At 39.8% G+C, this 16106-nt stretch overlaps 1 long non-coding RNA gene across 1 annotated transcript in view; it reads right to left on the reverse strand.

The window, feature by feature from the left end:
* Positions 1-11983: 11983 nt before the first annotated feature.
* LOC149269053 (uncharacterized) overlaps positions 11984-16106 on the reverse strand; it is a 43859-nt gene continuing 39736 nt past the window's right edge. Inside the window, exon 4 of the long non-coding RNA XR_016269656.1 lies at positions 11984-14739. This is a non-coding gene — a long non-coding RNA (uncharacterized LOC149269053). The remainder of the gene's footprint in view (positions 14740-16106) is intronic.

Raw genomic sequence — 16106 nt, forward strand, 5'->3', positions numbered from 1 at the left:
CTGCTCGTTCCCCATCCAGCCCATCCGACATTCCCATCCCCATCTCCATCCATGCCCGTCAGCATTTATATAAGCGCTTTGAGGTTGCTTTTTGCGCCAGTTGGTGCTGCGGATGTTAAGCATACGCCCCATCAGCCCCACTAGAGGGCTCATTAACTTGAACGCCCCGCCCCAATCCTGTTTGAGTGCAGCGGCCACTCTTTGACTTGGCAGCCGGAATAGCTCGAGTAGCTAGAGTAGCTGGAGTAGCTAGAGTAGCTGGCTGCTTACATCTTCTCTGATTTCCTTTTATGTATACGCCATAAAAGTCCGTACCCGGTTTATTACATTCCAAAGCTGTGTTGCTAGCTACGAAGTCGTGTCATCGGCTAGCAATAAAAATTGCTCCTGCTGCTTCGACCATTGTTAGAGCAGCATCGGCAGTAGCTCCACACATGCTGCCTCCGAGGAGAACCGGAGTGAGAGGCTGTGCGTAGTCAGCCGAATTTAAATTTGACTTTTATTAAGCGCAAAATCAAAGTGGAGAAATTTATCTGACTCTAGACGCTGTTGCTGCTGTTGCTGGTTGGCTTTGCCATTGAGCATGCCAGGCATATTTGAGAGAGGAAGAGAGAGAGAGAGAGAGAGAGACTCGTACAGGCAAGTATAAAAGCAATTTTATTGCTCAAGTTTTGCTGCTCGATAGGATAAGCCCCTCTCATTTATGTCCGTTGCCGGGCAACATGTTGCCGTTGCCGTTGCCTGTTTCTCTGTCTCTGCTGTCCCTCTCTTTGTCTCCCTCCCCCTCTCTCTCTCTCTCTGGCAGCATTTCGATTCGTATCCCAAGTCCAATCTTTTGTGGGCGTCTGCCACTTGCCACGGGGCCTGGGAGGCGTTTCGAGCTAACTATTAAAGTGCTGTTAACTTTATTATTTCGAGCACTTGTTGTATAATGTGGCATGGCTGTCATGGCAACTTACTGCTATAGTTTGTGAGAAAATAAAAACACACACACTCAGACAACCACACACACACACACACGCTGCAAGGTGGCTTTGCGGGGCAGTCATAATTTGGCAAAAGTGGTTCGCAAATAAATACCTACATACACATACATACACATACACATACATATATATATGCTCGGGCAAATATTTGCTGCCAAATAGCTTTTCTATGCAAAAAGTTTGCCATTTGCTGCTGTTGTTGTTTTTCTACATAAACTCGCATAATCAAATAATACATTTAACTTTGGCCATTCTTTAAGTTACGCTAAACTAAATACATGTGAAATATTGTAAACATTTGTTTTTGTTCCTCGCTTCTTAAAAGCCAAACTAAAAGTTTGTTACTTCAAGAGCTCTGCGCAATCCCTCAGGGCATAACACAACAGAATTGAAGTTGCCCCGCCCCAACTCACGAACCCGAACTTTTGCTCTATAATAGATATTACTTACCACTTGCTAATTAGCACCTGTTTTCCACTCAATTATGCACCTGACTTCACTATTCAGTGCAATATTAATTATTGTCTTTCGTTTTGTTTTTTACTCGTTGCAGCTCTCAACACAAGTGAAAAGTGAAAATTAGTTGATTTGAAATTGAAAATTTAAAATTATTTATTGAATCTTTCAGCGAGTTTTCGTGTACAAAAATTGTTATGTGAGTACTTTTGTTGTTTTTTTATGTTGGATATATGGCTAGATAAATATAGTTTTAATTAGTTTATTTTAAGTGATGCATTTCTATTATGCTATAATATAGATGCTCTTTGATTGGGTTCATGCATTTTGATTACCTATCTAATTTTACCTATTTAATTTTTACTACTAGCTCGCAAATAACTCTTAACTGATTTATAATTTAAGATCTGTTCGAAAAGTTCATCAAAGAAAACATATTTCCTTGCGATATGTGCAAGTGCTTTCGGTTCTTTTCTTTGAGTTGAACTATTCGTGTGATGCTCTTTTTCACGAAGACTATATAGGGAGAGATACGATGGATTCGTTTCGAGTGAGCAAATAGCTGACGAAGGCAATGCACAGAGTCTTTACACTCACTTAGACATGCACACTCTCAATTCACGAAGGCAATCGACATGCTAGACGATCGGGAACGAACTTGTCGAAGAGCCTATGCCATCGGCTGCTCTCTGAGTTTTTGGTTTTTTTCAGAGTGTGAATAAAGTTCACGTATTTGCAGACATCGAGCTCTGCTCTTATTGACGAGCATGGTTTTTATTCATATGCAAACCTAATTTGCAACAATATTACTCTAAATTATATATTATATTACTTTAATAATATATTTGACATTGATTTAGTACACATTAAATAAATTCAAAATTCCTTGCTTACAACTAAGCTTAAATTAACATTTAATTTTCTTATTCTTATTTTATTTTATTTATTTTTATTTTTTTTTATTCATATTATTCCAGATAATATTTTACATTTGTTTTCTGCACATTCTTTAATTTCTGTCAGCAAATTCATATTTATTTTTTTTTCTTCTCTGTATACATATATCATAAATTTATTTTTATAACTTGGAGTAAAGTATAAAAAGTCGAAGCTGGCTGAAATATGTTTGTTGTCTAGGCAATGAATTTTGATACTCTGTTAAAAAGCATTTAAAGCGGGCATCATATTTTTGTTATGTAACTTATGTAACAGACTGATAGAGGAGACAAATGATTTCATTAGGTATATACATTTAATATTATAAATAACTTTTTTTTTTTTAATCTCAATTATCATTCGAGCTGATTGATCCAATCATCTTGCCAAGTAGTTAGTCTTAAAATTGTGGAATTATCTTATTAATTATACAAATATTTTATTCCCTATTTACCATAAATTCACTTTGTATTTCTCAAACATTGTCAGTCTCTGACTTGCTTAAAAAATACTTATATAATAGAGTATTAAACAGTTTAAAGCCTTCACCCACTTCTCTATATATACATTTCCACCCCTCTCAGACTCTTCTTATAAATTCATAAATTATGTTGCTGCTGCTGCTGCTTTGATGAGAATCTATTTAAAAATGTATAACAAGTTGTCAGGCATTCAATTAATACACTTCTCTCCATTTAAATCAACTTGAGGATTGCACAATAAATGTTAATTAGCAAAATTTAATAAGCTAAATTGAAATAATTTATAATTAGCTGGCATACTTAATTGGCTATAGCCTCTATAGGGGGTGAGGTGTTTCTCTGTTTGTTGTTGGATATTATTATTAATATATTTTGGTTTTGTGTTGGATTCTCATTTCGAGCCGCGATGCCCAGATGCAACCCTTGAGTATTTAAAAATCAACAAGAATTGCGTTTGGACAATCATAGCTAAAAATCGAATTAACCAAATATATGTTTGTATATAGACACTTGAAAGCTTTTAGCCACTGGGAGACCTGGCCAGCTGCTCGATTTGTTAGTCCATGATATCACATGGCGTCAGCTGTAACAATTCCCAAAAAAAAGGAGAAGGAGGAAAAAGAAAGCAAAATCAGAAGAAAAACCCCTTTATGCTGGAACTTAATACAGCATTGAGGTTCGTCCCGGCTCCTTTTCCATTCAGCTGCTTGCTTAAAGTCTTTCACTCCATTATGCTTGGATCGCATAAAAAAAAAAAAAAAAAAAAAAAATACAGAAAACACAACTTAGCTGCGCGTATTGGTGTGTAGGAGATCCTTGAGGGTCGCGGGTCAGGGGCCAGGGGTCAGGCGGGAGCTCGCGGCGCTGCCTGTCAGCTTGGCTGGCCATAAAGTGTCGGAAGAATCACAAAATCATTGTAAATGTTGAACGAATCTCGCATTACACGCAAGGGGCTGGCCAAGACAACTTTAGGGGTTTTGGCGGGTGTGGGGGAGTGGGGAATGGTGGTGCTTGGTTGATTGCGATAGTGGGTGGGTGGTTGGTGGCTTTGTGGTTAGGTGGTTTTGAATGGTGGTTAGGGTATTTCTCCCTCTCGTTCTCTCTCTTTCTCTTTCTATCTCTCGCTCTGGGCTCTCGCGCTGCACTTCTTGATTAAATTTTTGCACTGCAAGTGCAAAATGAACTTGCCAGCGCATATGTCCTTGCCACAACAAGGGAGAGGTGCTGCTGGTGTGGGTGCTTCTGAATGGACACTTGTATCCTGGCAGGACTTGGCGCTGGCGTTGGCGTTGGCGTTGGCGTGTCTGCGGTTTTTATTTCGCTTGCGTTGTCTGTCCTGTGGCCTGTGTCTTGTGTCTTTTATTGTGGCTGCGAAACGTTGCCCATTGTTGGTAACAGTAAAACTGCATTCCAGCCAAGCACGACTTGATGATGCTCCTCGCGCCACTCTCTCCCTCTCCCTATCTCTCGCTGTGCCTGTTGATGTGCGTGTGTCCATGGCCCGTGTCGTTGTCCGTTGCGTGTCAGGCTACTGTTATTACAATATATCCTTAGTTGTTCAGCAGCGCTCCTTGGACTCGTTTCGAGTCCCTTCCTGCCACCACTCCCGGGCGCAGCAAGGGTTGCCTTTTGATAAGAACATCAAACTTCGGTTTCGTGCTATTGCTGTATCCTGGCTTCGGTCTGGGTTGCCATTAAATTTTAAATTAAATTGTCCTGACATTCTTATGTGCATTTTGCGGATCTGTTTTGGAGCTGCTTTTATGGACGTTGGCTAATTGGAATTGATTGAAAGTTATTTGATGTTTGCCATTTCAAGCCGAATTCAAAGCCAAAACCAAAAACCCAACAACAACAACAACAGCAGCGGCAGCGGCAACGAAAGTTTCGTCTAGGGAATATCGAGGCGCTCCACGGAGAACGGCGCCAACACTTACTCTCTGTGTGGGCCCCGTTTGTTAATAGACTTGCAAAAGTAATTAACATAATTTAATTAGGTGCTCGGCATTAATTTTACGCACGGAATTAAGTGTTGAATTTTAAGTGTTTCCATTTTAATTGAGCGACATTTTTCAGTCACGGAGCGGCCAATAAAACGCCTCTACACACTAATAACAATAATACGTGCGTGCGTGTGTGTGTGTGCGAATGGAGTTTGGCGAGAGTCCTGTTTGAATTCCAGACTAATTAAATAAAACAAAAGGTAATCCTCGCTGACAGCATGTGCAGAATGTGAATGGAACGCGGGTCGATGTTTATTTTCAAATGAAAGAAACAGCAAGACAGCGTATTTTTTTTTTTCATTGTTTTTTTTTTTTTTTTTTTTTAGATTTTAAAATGGGTTAGGTAAAGAAATCACATGTGACATGGCATTAGTTTAAGCTCTCTATCGGCGAGTGTGTGGGTGTGTGTGTGTGAGAGTGTGGGAGCTTGAGTTGATTGAGCTGAAGAGTTGAAAAGAGGTTGATTTATTTAATTACTAAAACAAGAGCAATGGGATTTAAAGTCGATAGAGAAATATTTATTTATAAATATTATTACTAAGCTTCAGACAAAGAAATTATTAATTATTATATATAATAAAAGTAACATTAATATTAATAATAAGAAAATTAATAAAAGGAATTTTAAAAATACTTTAATTACTTAAAGAGACATAAAACCATAGTACTTCAGCTAAAGAAATAATTATGAAGAAAATTGATATAAAATTTATTTAAAAAAATACTTAATACTTATTTAAAAATATATAAAACCAAAATACCAGACAAATATCTTTTTCTAATCCAATTTATAGCCCTGTGCATAGATCACACTTCAGGCGCAGAGTCATGTATAAAAGCACATATCCTGTCTGGGCTATCAAAATTTCCATTATGCAGACATTAATATGTACTTTGATTTTCATAGAATAAACACAATAAACAATTCCCATCGGCTGTTCATTCAATTTATAAAACTTATAATTAAATTCTTTATCAATGTTAAACAGACAGAGTAACACACACACATACACATACAGACACATTTGCATTTGCATTCGTTTCAAGTCCATAAACCTGTGCACCCCTTTCGCTTCTCTTAAAGAGTATTAAAAATGTAACTTGCGCTGTTATTTTTATGGCCAATGAAAGCAAACTTTGCGCCGGCAGTCGCAAGAGGAGGAGGAGGGGGAGGCCAGATCATAAAGAGCGAGTTGCTCGTTTTCCAGAAACAACATTGAAAGGCGGCTGCTCGTAAAAAAGGCTCGAGCCTAATAAAAATGCCGCAGCACGTACGTCAACCTGCTGGCATTAGTCTAACGCACACACACAAGCACACACACACACAGCCATGCACACGCACTCATTGATGTTGTGTCTGGGCATCTCTCCCTGGAGCTGGCAGCAATAACTACAAAGGATATTGACTGTACTCAGGCTGTGGTTATTAATTTGCAAAACGCAAACTTGTTTCTCATTTGCGCGCTATATCCGGCGATATATATCGTATAATCAGACATCGTCGAAAGCAATTCTGATTCGGGTTATTTTTTTCTTTCTTTCTTGTGGTGTGTTTTGCCTTTTGTGTTTTGTTTTGCTTTTGCTCGGACAAATGTATGAAGCGTGTCCAAAGGAAGTCAATGTGGAGCGTGTAGTGCTCCCCATCTCTCGAATTCAGCTGGGAGCATATCGAATTGCAGTTGTTGGTCCATTAGGCGAACCACTTGAACTCGGTCAGCTTTTAGCAACGGATATATATGCTAGTGAGAGCGAAAGAGAGGGAGGGAGAGACTGAGAGTGCGCGAGTGTGAGTTTTGCTATAAGCCAAAAGCAAATGCCAAATATTGTGTATTGCCACGCAAAAAGCTAGCCAAAGTGTCGACTTGACTGTGTAAATTGAGCTGCTAATGGGAGCCCACAGCATAAATACAATAACAATATATATAGACGAATATATAGAGATATATGTATATACAAAAGAAGCCTTTGTTGTTCTTGACATTATCGCTGGCGTTGTCTGTTTGCCAAGACAAAAGGCGTAGCGTCCTCCTCCTCCTCCTCCTCCTTCTCCTGCTTAAAGAAAGAAAAAAAAGGCAGCAGCAGCAGCAGCAGCCGTTGGGTTTCCCATAGACATCACGCATACGCCGCGTGTAGTGTCGCTGCTTGGTAAATTTAATCTGAGAGAGCAACTTTATTAGGCCACGTTAACAGCTACTTGGCCAGCTACTTGAGTGTCAACTTCAATACACTTTAGGCGGTAGCAAAATGAAGTTGTTTTTGTTGTCGTTGCTGTTGGCGCTGCTGCTGCTGCTGCTGCTGCTGCTGCTGCTGCTGCACCTGGCGCACTTGAGAGGCTGACAGTTGTCGGCTGCTTGTTGAAAACTGCCATTAACTTGTTACAACTTCCGCGCCGCCTACGTAACCTGCCTGCCAGCCAGCCAGCCAGCCTGAGTGCGCTTCCTGTGTGTTCTGTAGGACCACGCCCAGCTCACCTTAGTGGGCTGCAGCTAGAATTTGCTAAGCTTCGCTCTCTGACTTTTTCATTTCGTGCATTTTATTTGCAATATTCGCAAAGAAACGCGCGCGCGCTTAACTTTTGCGCTGACTTCCGCCGGTGCGGTCCGTGGCCCGAGCACTTCATCTTATTCACACAGAGGACGAGTGAGTGGGAGAGAGAGAGAGAGAGAGAGAGAGAGAGAGAGCGACGCATATTTGCTTGACAAGGGCATGGGCGTGGCAACAGCCGGCATTGTTTACCCGCTGCCTTGTCAGGGTCTCAGACAAAGCCAAACAATTTGCGTCAGGCGCACCTGCTGAACGCCCAACTGCTGTAGCTACTACCTGGTTACGTTTATGGCCTTTGCCTTTACCGTTGCCGTGCCGTTGCCTTCGCTATCGCCCTTGCCTTTGCCCTTACCTTTGCCTTTGCCTTTGGTTTTGCCTTCATCATCATCATCATTATAATGAGAAAATTGTTTCAATTATGTTTGCGTTTAGTTGCTTCAATTTGCTAAGCAACATCATTAAGTGGCGCAACTTAATTCATGCCGCCCACAGTCGATATTTTCTCTCCCCGGTTGCTCATAAAAATACAATTCGAACTCCCCCAGAAACAACCCTGCTAAGGACGGGCAACTTTAGTGCAAATAGTTGGGCATGAATAAAAGGAATACACACACACACGCCCACACACACACACGTGAAAAGTTGGCTTGGCTGTGCGGTCGTTTGGCCAGGAAGTGCGAGCAGCTCAACTTTTCGCTAATACTTTGATTTTGTGCGCCTGGATTATTTTCCCGTTACAAACAAACCGTGGTAAACACCTGCTCTGGCATACCCTGTAATGGAGGAATAGAATAGTTTCTCTTGGATTTCTGCTTAAAACCTTGCCTTTGCGGCTCAAAACTGCAAATTTTATACAATTTGTAGTTGTTGCTATTTGCACTTGTTGTTGTTGCTGTTGTTGTCTTTAAATCCTTGAGGGCGACATAGTGTACAAGTGTAAACTGTATTGTGCATTGGTCCTTGGTATTGACTCAGTCCAATTGTTGTTGCTGTTGTTGTTTTGTTGTTGGCCATGCTCAAATTGTTGTAGCATATTGTGTGACGTTAGTTGCTGCTATCAGAGCAAGAAATCCCACAAAAAAGCTGCTTTATTGCATGCACAGCACGTTCGTGTGTTTGTCTGGTTTGCCTATATATACAGGCCAGCCCCCCCTCCCCACCTTCCCTCCCCACCACGCCACCACTTTTCGCCCAGAATCGTGTTCATTTGCAAGCCTCAATGTGATCAAGCCTGCAATCTGCAATTTCAGCCAGTGACGCCCTAAGGTATGCAACGGAAAATGTCAGGCAGGAAAATAAAGTTTAATTTGAATGCTTCTTCTGTTGAACGTCACAGGCCGCCTCCTGTACGTATGTACGTGTAGGTGTATATGTATATATGTGTATGTGTGTGTGTTGGTTTGCAGTTTGTTGGCTGCCTTGCCTCGCAGCTCCCACTGGGGCAACTGTTGGAAAATCAAAGTTATTTGTATTTATTTGCAAAATCGTGCTGCGCGTACAACAGCAGCAGCAGGAGCAGCAACAGCAGCAGGAGCAGCAGGAGCAGCAGCAGCAGCAGCAGCAACAATGCTCCAGACATGATGTAGTAGGTGTGGCACGCCCTCATGCACCCGCCTTTCTCGGCGTGCTCTATGTGAGAAATAACTCGCTTCATTGCTTACGATTGCCGTTACAATCTTCTTATTTGTCGTACCATTTTTGCAGCTCTGCAGCAGTAGCATTTTTAACGTCAATATCAAATGCAAGTCCGAGACTAAGACCTTCAAGTCTGTGTGCTGGCCGTGCACGCACGTTCGACACGTTCACGTTCCAGTTGCGTCCAACACGTAGCGGCTGCCAGAACATAGAGCAGGATACTCACAGACACACACGCACACAGTTGCAATTGCCGGAAAGGTCTTTTGCCAGGCTGCCTCCGAATCGGCTTTAGTCATAAGTTTTGCAATGCTTATTTATACACCAAATGGATTTTCGGGGCCTGTCAATTTCATTTTGAGACAGAGTTCAGCATAACTTGAATTTCATTTATTGAGTGCCCATAAATGCGAACTTTCCAAATGTCTGTGTGTTTGTCTGTGTTTGCCTGTGTGCGTATTGTGTGCGTAAAAACAAATATATCTTTTTGCATATTTAACAAAATGTCTTCAGGGGCAAATATGTAACTAAAAGTAGTAGGAAAGACTAGGACGAAGTTTTAATGCTCTTTGAGATATTTGAATAAGCAGTGCTTAAAAGAGGATAAGTAGAAGTATATATGATATAGATGATAAAGTACTATAAGTATATATTCTATATTTATATAATAATTTATATATTGAAAATGAAATGAAAACAACAGAGTCGCTGACATAAGGAAATGAATAGTATAGAACGGAGCAGAACATAAACAAGGATATAGGTATATAGGATATGGATATAGGTAGTTCGAAGGGTGTCTCTTCTTTTCCATTTTCGCTGGTCTTTAGTCTTCTTGTGATCCCATCTCTAATCTGCACTCCACCTCTTCTTCTCTGCCCTACTCATATATTCGTTTATTCTATTCTCTGCCGTGCTCTCCCTTTTGCACATCGTCTTCTCTGTCATACTCTTATCTCTTATTCTATTCCTTCTCTTGTTCTAGTTACATATTTTCATTGCCATATTTTCTTTCTTTTCTTTTATTTTCATTTCTCTGCTTTCTTTCTCATCTTGAATTTCGTTTCCTTTTTTTCCCCTAGCCATTCTCTTTTCTTTTCTCTAAGCCTACATCTACTTGGCGTTACATAATGCTCAACAAAAATCACATTCCTCTCTACTCTACACTTTAAATTATGCAAAAGTGGCAATTCGAGCCTAATATTTATTTTTGAGTTGAGGCATTTAAATGAATATGAATAGGTGCGTAAATTGCGGACTTTAAATGCTTTAAATTAAACAACAAAACCAAGAAAGGAGGAAAACATCGTTAGGCTTTCATTGAATGCGTCTGGCTCTTATCAAGATTTTGTTGACTGCCCTGCAGCTGCAGCTTTTAATAAAAGAAGATTTATGATATAATTTTTCTGCGAAAAAATATATTGATTGCAGATAACGTATGAAAATATTTTTATTTGCTTTCACTGAACATTTTTCATATTAATTTCTCAGGCCCAAAGCCAATTTCAACGCATTGTTAATAAAATGTTTTTACGTGTATATATTTTTTTATTTGTTAAAGGCATTCTGAAATCTTTGTTAATTAACTCGGATTTATAGTTTAATGCGCTTAAAACAAGTTTTAGAGACAGAACTCAATTGCATAGTACCTTAAATTGTTTGAAATTTATTTATTTCTAATTTCAAATCATCCAAACACACAAATCCAATATGCCCGTTTTCAAAATGTTGAATGCAATTTTAAAAAATATTCTCATATGGCACAAAGCATATTTTGACTGCTAATCAAACATTGATTTATGACTTTAATAGCCAGCGGGGCGGTAGCAGCTACCGATAGGCCTCTGACCTGGGCAAGTGCCATGGAATGCATTGCTGCCTCCAAATAGTACCGAAATTCAAATGCAATGCATAAATTTATTGCATGCCACACAGCACGGCACAGACAATTAAGAGCTGGGTGGCAGGCGAAGCCACGCCACGCCACTGCGGCAGGGGGGTGTGGGGGGCGCACGGCCAGCCAGGCTGCCAACAGATTGGCTCGCTTGTCTCTGGCAAACGTGTGCAGTGAATGCATAAAACGGAAATCTCAAAACAAGGCAACTCAACTCAAGCAACGGCGAATGGCACTCAATTCCCATGAAGACTAGTTGAATGCTCTGCTCGAGGAAACGAATTCGCAGAAGACGGAGATGAAAAATTGACCAAGTATTAGCATTGAGTGTTTGCCGAGAACTGCTTTTGTAGTGGCAAGGACTTCGTTTTGAATATAAATTCGTAAGTTGGAAATATAAAAAGATATTAAATTGCGAAATTTAAGCTATTTATTTGGTAGCCAGTGAAAATATATTTATATTTAATCTGATTTTGAGTTGAATTAATATTTTTTGCTCAATACAAATCACTTTATTAAAAATTATATGTAAAAAAAAAAAATACTAGTAAAATTCTTAGAAATTTAAAGTTAACATTAATTTTAATTAAAATCTCTTGTTATATTAACTCTATTAAAAATATGAAAAATAAAGAAATTTATTAAAATTTGAAAACTGCTTAGTAATATATATAAATGAATATGAATTAATTAAATCAATTATATGTATTTTTATTTCTATCAGTCAATCGATGGATTCCACAGCAATTAATCTATAAATTTTACAAAAATTAAATTTTTAATTAAATTAATATTTTAAAATGCATATGTCTGTGCATATTTAAAAATCTCCTCTATAATTCAATTCGTAGCTAGCCTCATTGGCAAATGCATGTGACCCAGCCCCTTTCTGCCATATAGAGCAGAAGCGAAGGCGTTGCTCAATTTGTTGTTGTTGTTGTAGTTGTTGTTGCTACTGTTTTGCCGTCTGGGGCTGTTGTTATTATTATTGTTGTTGTTGTTTGTCGTTGCTGTTACTGGCTCCATAAATAAAACAAGCGAACATGGCACAGCGAACAAACGAGCCAAGCCAAGGCAAGACCAGCCCCAGCCCCTGTCCCAGTCCCCGCCTAGTCCCCTCCCAGTCCACAGTCTCAGCCCTTAGTCAAGCAACGACAAACAAGCAGGCCAAATGCCTTGGCTGTAGTCGTATGTGTATGTAATATGATTTAAATTCAATTTGTGGCGTTTGTTATCGATATCAAGACAGGCCCACACACACACACACACACACACACACACACGCACACACACAAACACTCTCAATTACATGCAGTAAAATTTGTTTTCAATTATACATTTATACGTTTTGTGTCGAGGGCTCTGGCCGTCCCTCGCCTCTCCATTTTCCACTCAGTGAGTGTGGGTGTGTGCACAGCGGGGCGTATGCGCAATATTTTATACAAAGCGCTTTAAAGCAATTGCAAAATTGCTGCTGCCTATGTGTGTCTGTGTGTGGCAGCCATTTCTGTTGGCACTGGCATTAAAAGCAAAAATGATTTTCGCGCGCTGTTATTGTGTCCGTGCGCAAAAGTCAATCAAATGTTTAAGCCACGTATCCAAGCAGAAACGGCAGCAGCAACAGCAACAGCAACAGCAACCGCTTTACCCCTAAAAGTATGCAGCATGTGTTAAAAATTTTAACAACCAAAGTGGTTTTTGGGGGTAAATTGCAAAAAATTGGTAAAGAGTAACGCATTGCCTGGGCAACAGTCGTAGCTATGGGTGGGAGAGGGATGGCGAACAAGGCTGTGTGGTGCTTGCGGATGTGGCACGAGGCACGACTGTGTGTGGCGCTGTACAGTTGCGAGAACTTGAAACCGCAATTTACTCATTTCGTTTCGTTGCGTGGTTTTATTTTCGCTTACGAGCAAATCCATTTGGCCATAGCTTAACTTTTCCAGCAACGCTTTTTGGCAGCTGTTTCAGCAAACGGGGCTAAACTAACCAACCTCAAAAACCCCAACCTCAACTTCAACTTCAAGTGGCGGCAAAAGTTGTTTGAAAGGCTGATTTGCGCCATAGTGAGTCGTTCACTCACTCATTCTCTCTGTGTGCGTCTTTCTCTTTCTGTGTGTGTGTGTGTATGTGTGCGTGTGGGTGCTGTACAAATTGCATGGCGCTTGGCTCATTAAGAGCGGCATGCAATTATAAAAGCAAATGCAAACTGGCAACTGAAAAAACGTTGGCATGACGCCCAGAAACGAACTTCAAAAGCAAACGGTTTATTTCGTACGAATACGCTGGCATAAAAGCGTACCGAATGCGCGTCATTACACACGTCGACACATACACAACGTATGTGCACACACACACACACACACTCGGGTACGGCGAGTGAGTACGACGTGTTGGCCACTTGACTCATTAAAAAGCCTTGCTCTTCTACTTGCTTCATTTCTGAGCCCATTGAAAATGACTAAAACGGGTATTCATGTCCGAATGCAAATGTATGTAACGGACCAGAGAGCAGAATGTTGGAGTACATAAAGTATATAAGTGATATAGACATTGAACCAATTCGGACTTCATACTTTAAGTAGTTCTGAAGCTGTAAAAAGGGGTTGGGTTGAGGGGGACGCCATAGAAGCTTGTCTGGGGACCAGAATTGTCGACGCAACAACCGTACGGATGCTATAAGCGGAGTCGCTTTAACCGTATTTTACTATAGTTATATATATTTTATAAATTATTATTACGAATTATTATTATCATAATTCCAGCTCAACAAAATTTCCATGTAAATGAGAAATACACGTGTTCAGTATATATATATATATTTCCTTTTGTTTCTTAACTCTCGAAGAATATCGAGAAAAGATTCTCTTTTGTGCCTTGACTCAGAAAACGTAGAATTTAGAGGGATGAATTATATATATTAATATATATTTTAAATGAATCATTAAATTGGCATTAAACCGATATAAATCGATTTTAAAACTTAATTTCAATTAAACTGACAATACAGAAATATATATATGAATATTTTGTATATTATATGGAGTATATATACTGTACAAACAATGTATTTATAATGATAGTTTGCAGTTAATTAAAGGGTATATATACAATTCATTTCTAATGATAGCTTGCAGCTAATTACAGGGCATCTGCCCGCTGAGCATGGCCAATTAGTGCACCTTAACCTGTTTTTTGTTCTTTGTGTCCAGGTAGGTCTGCTGTCTGCAGTGAAAAGCGCTTCAATTGCAGTTTCAGTTTGCAGCTCTTTTTCAACAGCTGCTGCTGCTGCTGCTGCTGCAGCGGAAGTGTTGATGAAAGCAGCAGCCCAGCAACACACACACACACACACACACACATGCACATCTCTCGACTGTAACACAGACATTGCCATGTAGCAATTTGTGAGCACTTTTAAGCCGTTGCCTGAGTGCTCGTTATGCCACTTTTCAATGGGTTGGCTGGTTGAACTGGGGGCGGGGCGCGGCAGGTGAGAGCCGGAGCTCAACAGGTGGCCGCTGGCAAATGTGCATGTCGAGCCAAATTAATTATACATTATGTCCGTGTACACAAGCGCATTAACTTGCATTATTTCCCGTCACTGCTGCCCACTCCGCCCCACTTACCTTAGAGCGTAAGCTGTAAGCCGTAGAGCATATACATACATACATATATAGAGGGAATATTGTAGCTCCGCTGGTATTAATACCCAGCTCCAGCTCCAGGGCCAGCTCCCATCTCCTCCCGCTCCATTTGCTGTTTGTTGTTGTTTGTGGTCTCTAGAGCTCGTCAACTTTATCCGGACACTGGAAAAAGCAAGCGGAAACATAAGAAACTAAGTTAGTAACTCGTCGAGTGGCTTTCTCGCAAATAAACGAGTGCGGTGGCAGCTACTTTGGCTACCCAACTGCTGCGCTACTAATATTTATGTGTATCTTTTGTAATTAATAAAAGTTTTAGCAGCACACACATACACACACACACACACATACGCACACACACAGACACTTTGGCGTTGCAGATAGCTAACGCTCAAAGTTTGTTCATTTTTCTGTGCTGTGCGTAAGGCGCTGCGGCTCCTGGCCGACGCATTGCATAAATTGCGTCAAATTAGACAGAAATATTTAATTAATCTTCATGAAAGTTAGTTTATTGAATTATTCACGCGCCGGGCTCCGACTTAGTCACAGACGAAGTGCCCCGAAAATTTTCAAATTACTTTTGCGAAAAGACTCATTAAATCTACTCGAGTGCATGGGCTTATGAGCGATGTGCTTAGGCATTTATCTCTAGCTATGCTAATACACTGAACGAAAAGAAAGGTGAATTTGTTAAAGGAGCAAATGTATTTTAGTTTCGTAATTAAAACTAATAAACTTGATATATTATTCAATACATTTTTTAGTTATATTTTAAGCAAAGAAAATATTGAAGGAGTTTGTAAAACAAATATGTTGTTAAGCAACTTATTATATACATTATTATTGAGCAAAATTATTACAGCTTTATATGATTTATCATTGAATTATTTAGTATATTTGATTTAAAACTTACTTATATTTATTTAAGTTAACTTGGGTTTTAATTCAAAAATTGAAAAATAAAATTTCATTTGAATATATGTTTTCCCAGAGCAAACCATATTTATATCAAATTGATACAAAAATCTTACTAATACCCTATTCAAATTTTCATACACTGAGCTTTAAAAGTCTTCTGCTTAAGTTTCATCTAGAGCCTGGCATCAACACCTTCACATATTTCTCTCAGTGCATGACACACACTTTCGTATGATTGTCAAGACATGCCGATTGTCATTAGGCTGTGCTTGTTTTTATTATTTTTTGCAGTTCTTGCTGTTGTTGCTGCTGTCGGCAGCTGGGAAACAGCTGGCCTTGACAAATGACACGATTTACATTATACTCGATGCAATTTTTCGCTGTCAAAATGGACAGCAAATGTGTAGACGCAGATGGTAATGGGCAACAACAAGCAGCCAACAACAAGCCAGCCAAACAAATGACGCGCACTGCATGCTGATGCCCCATCTACATACATATATACATATATTTGTGTGTGTGTGTGTGTGTGCGTGGCTGCATCTTAAACGGAAACGGAAGTCATTTGGGCAACGTCGACGTTCATGATGTTGTTTCTTCTACTCAGCGCCGTC

This window comes from Drosophila arizonae, chromosome 4 (genome assembly GCF_054131065.1).
Source record: "Drosophila arizonae isolate 15081-1271.41 chromosome 4, UAZ_ARI_1.0, whole genome shotgun sequence".
NCBI lineage: Eukaryota > Metazoa > Arthropoda > Insecta > Diptera > Drosophilidae > Drosophila > Drosophila arizonae.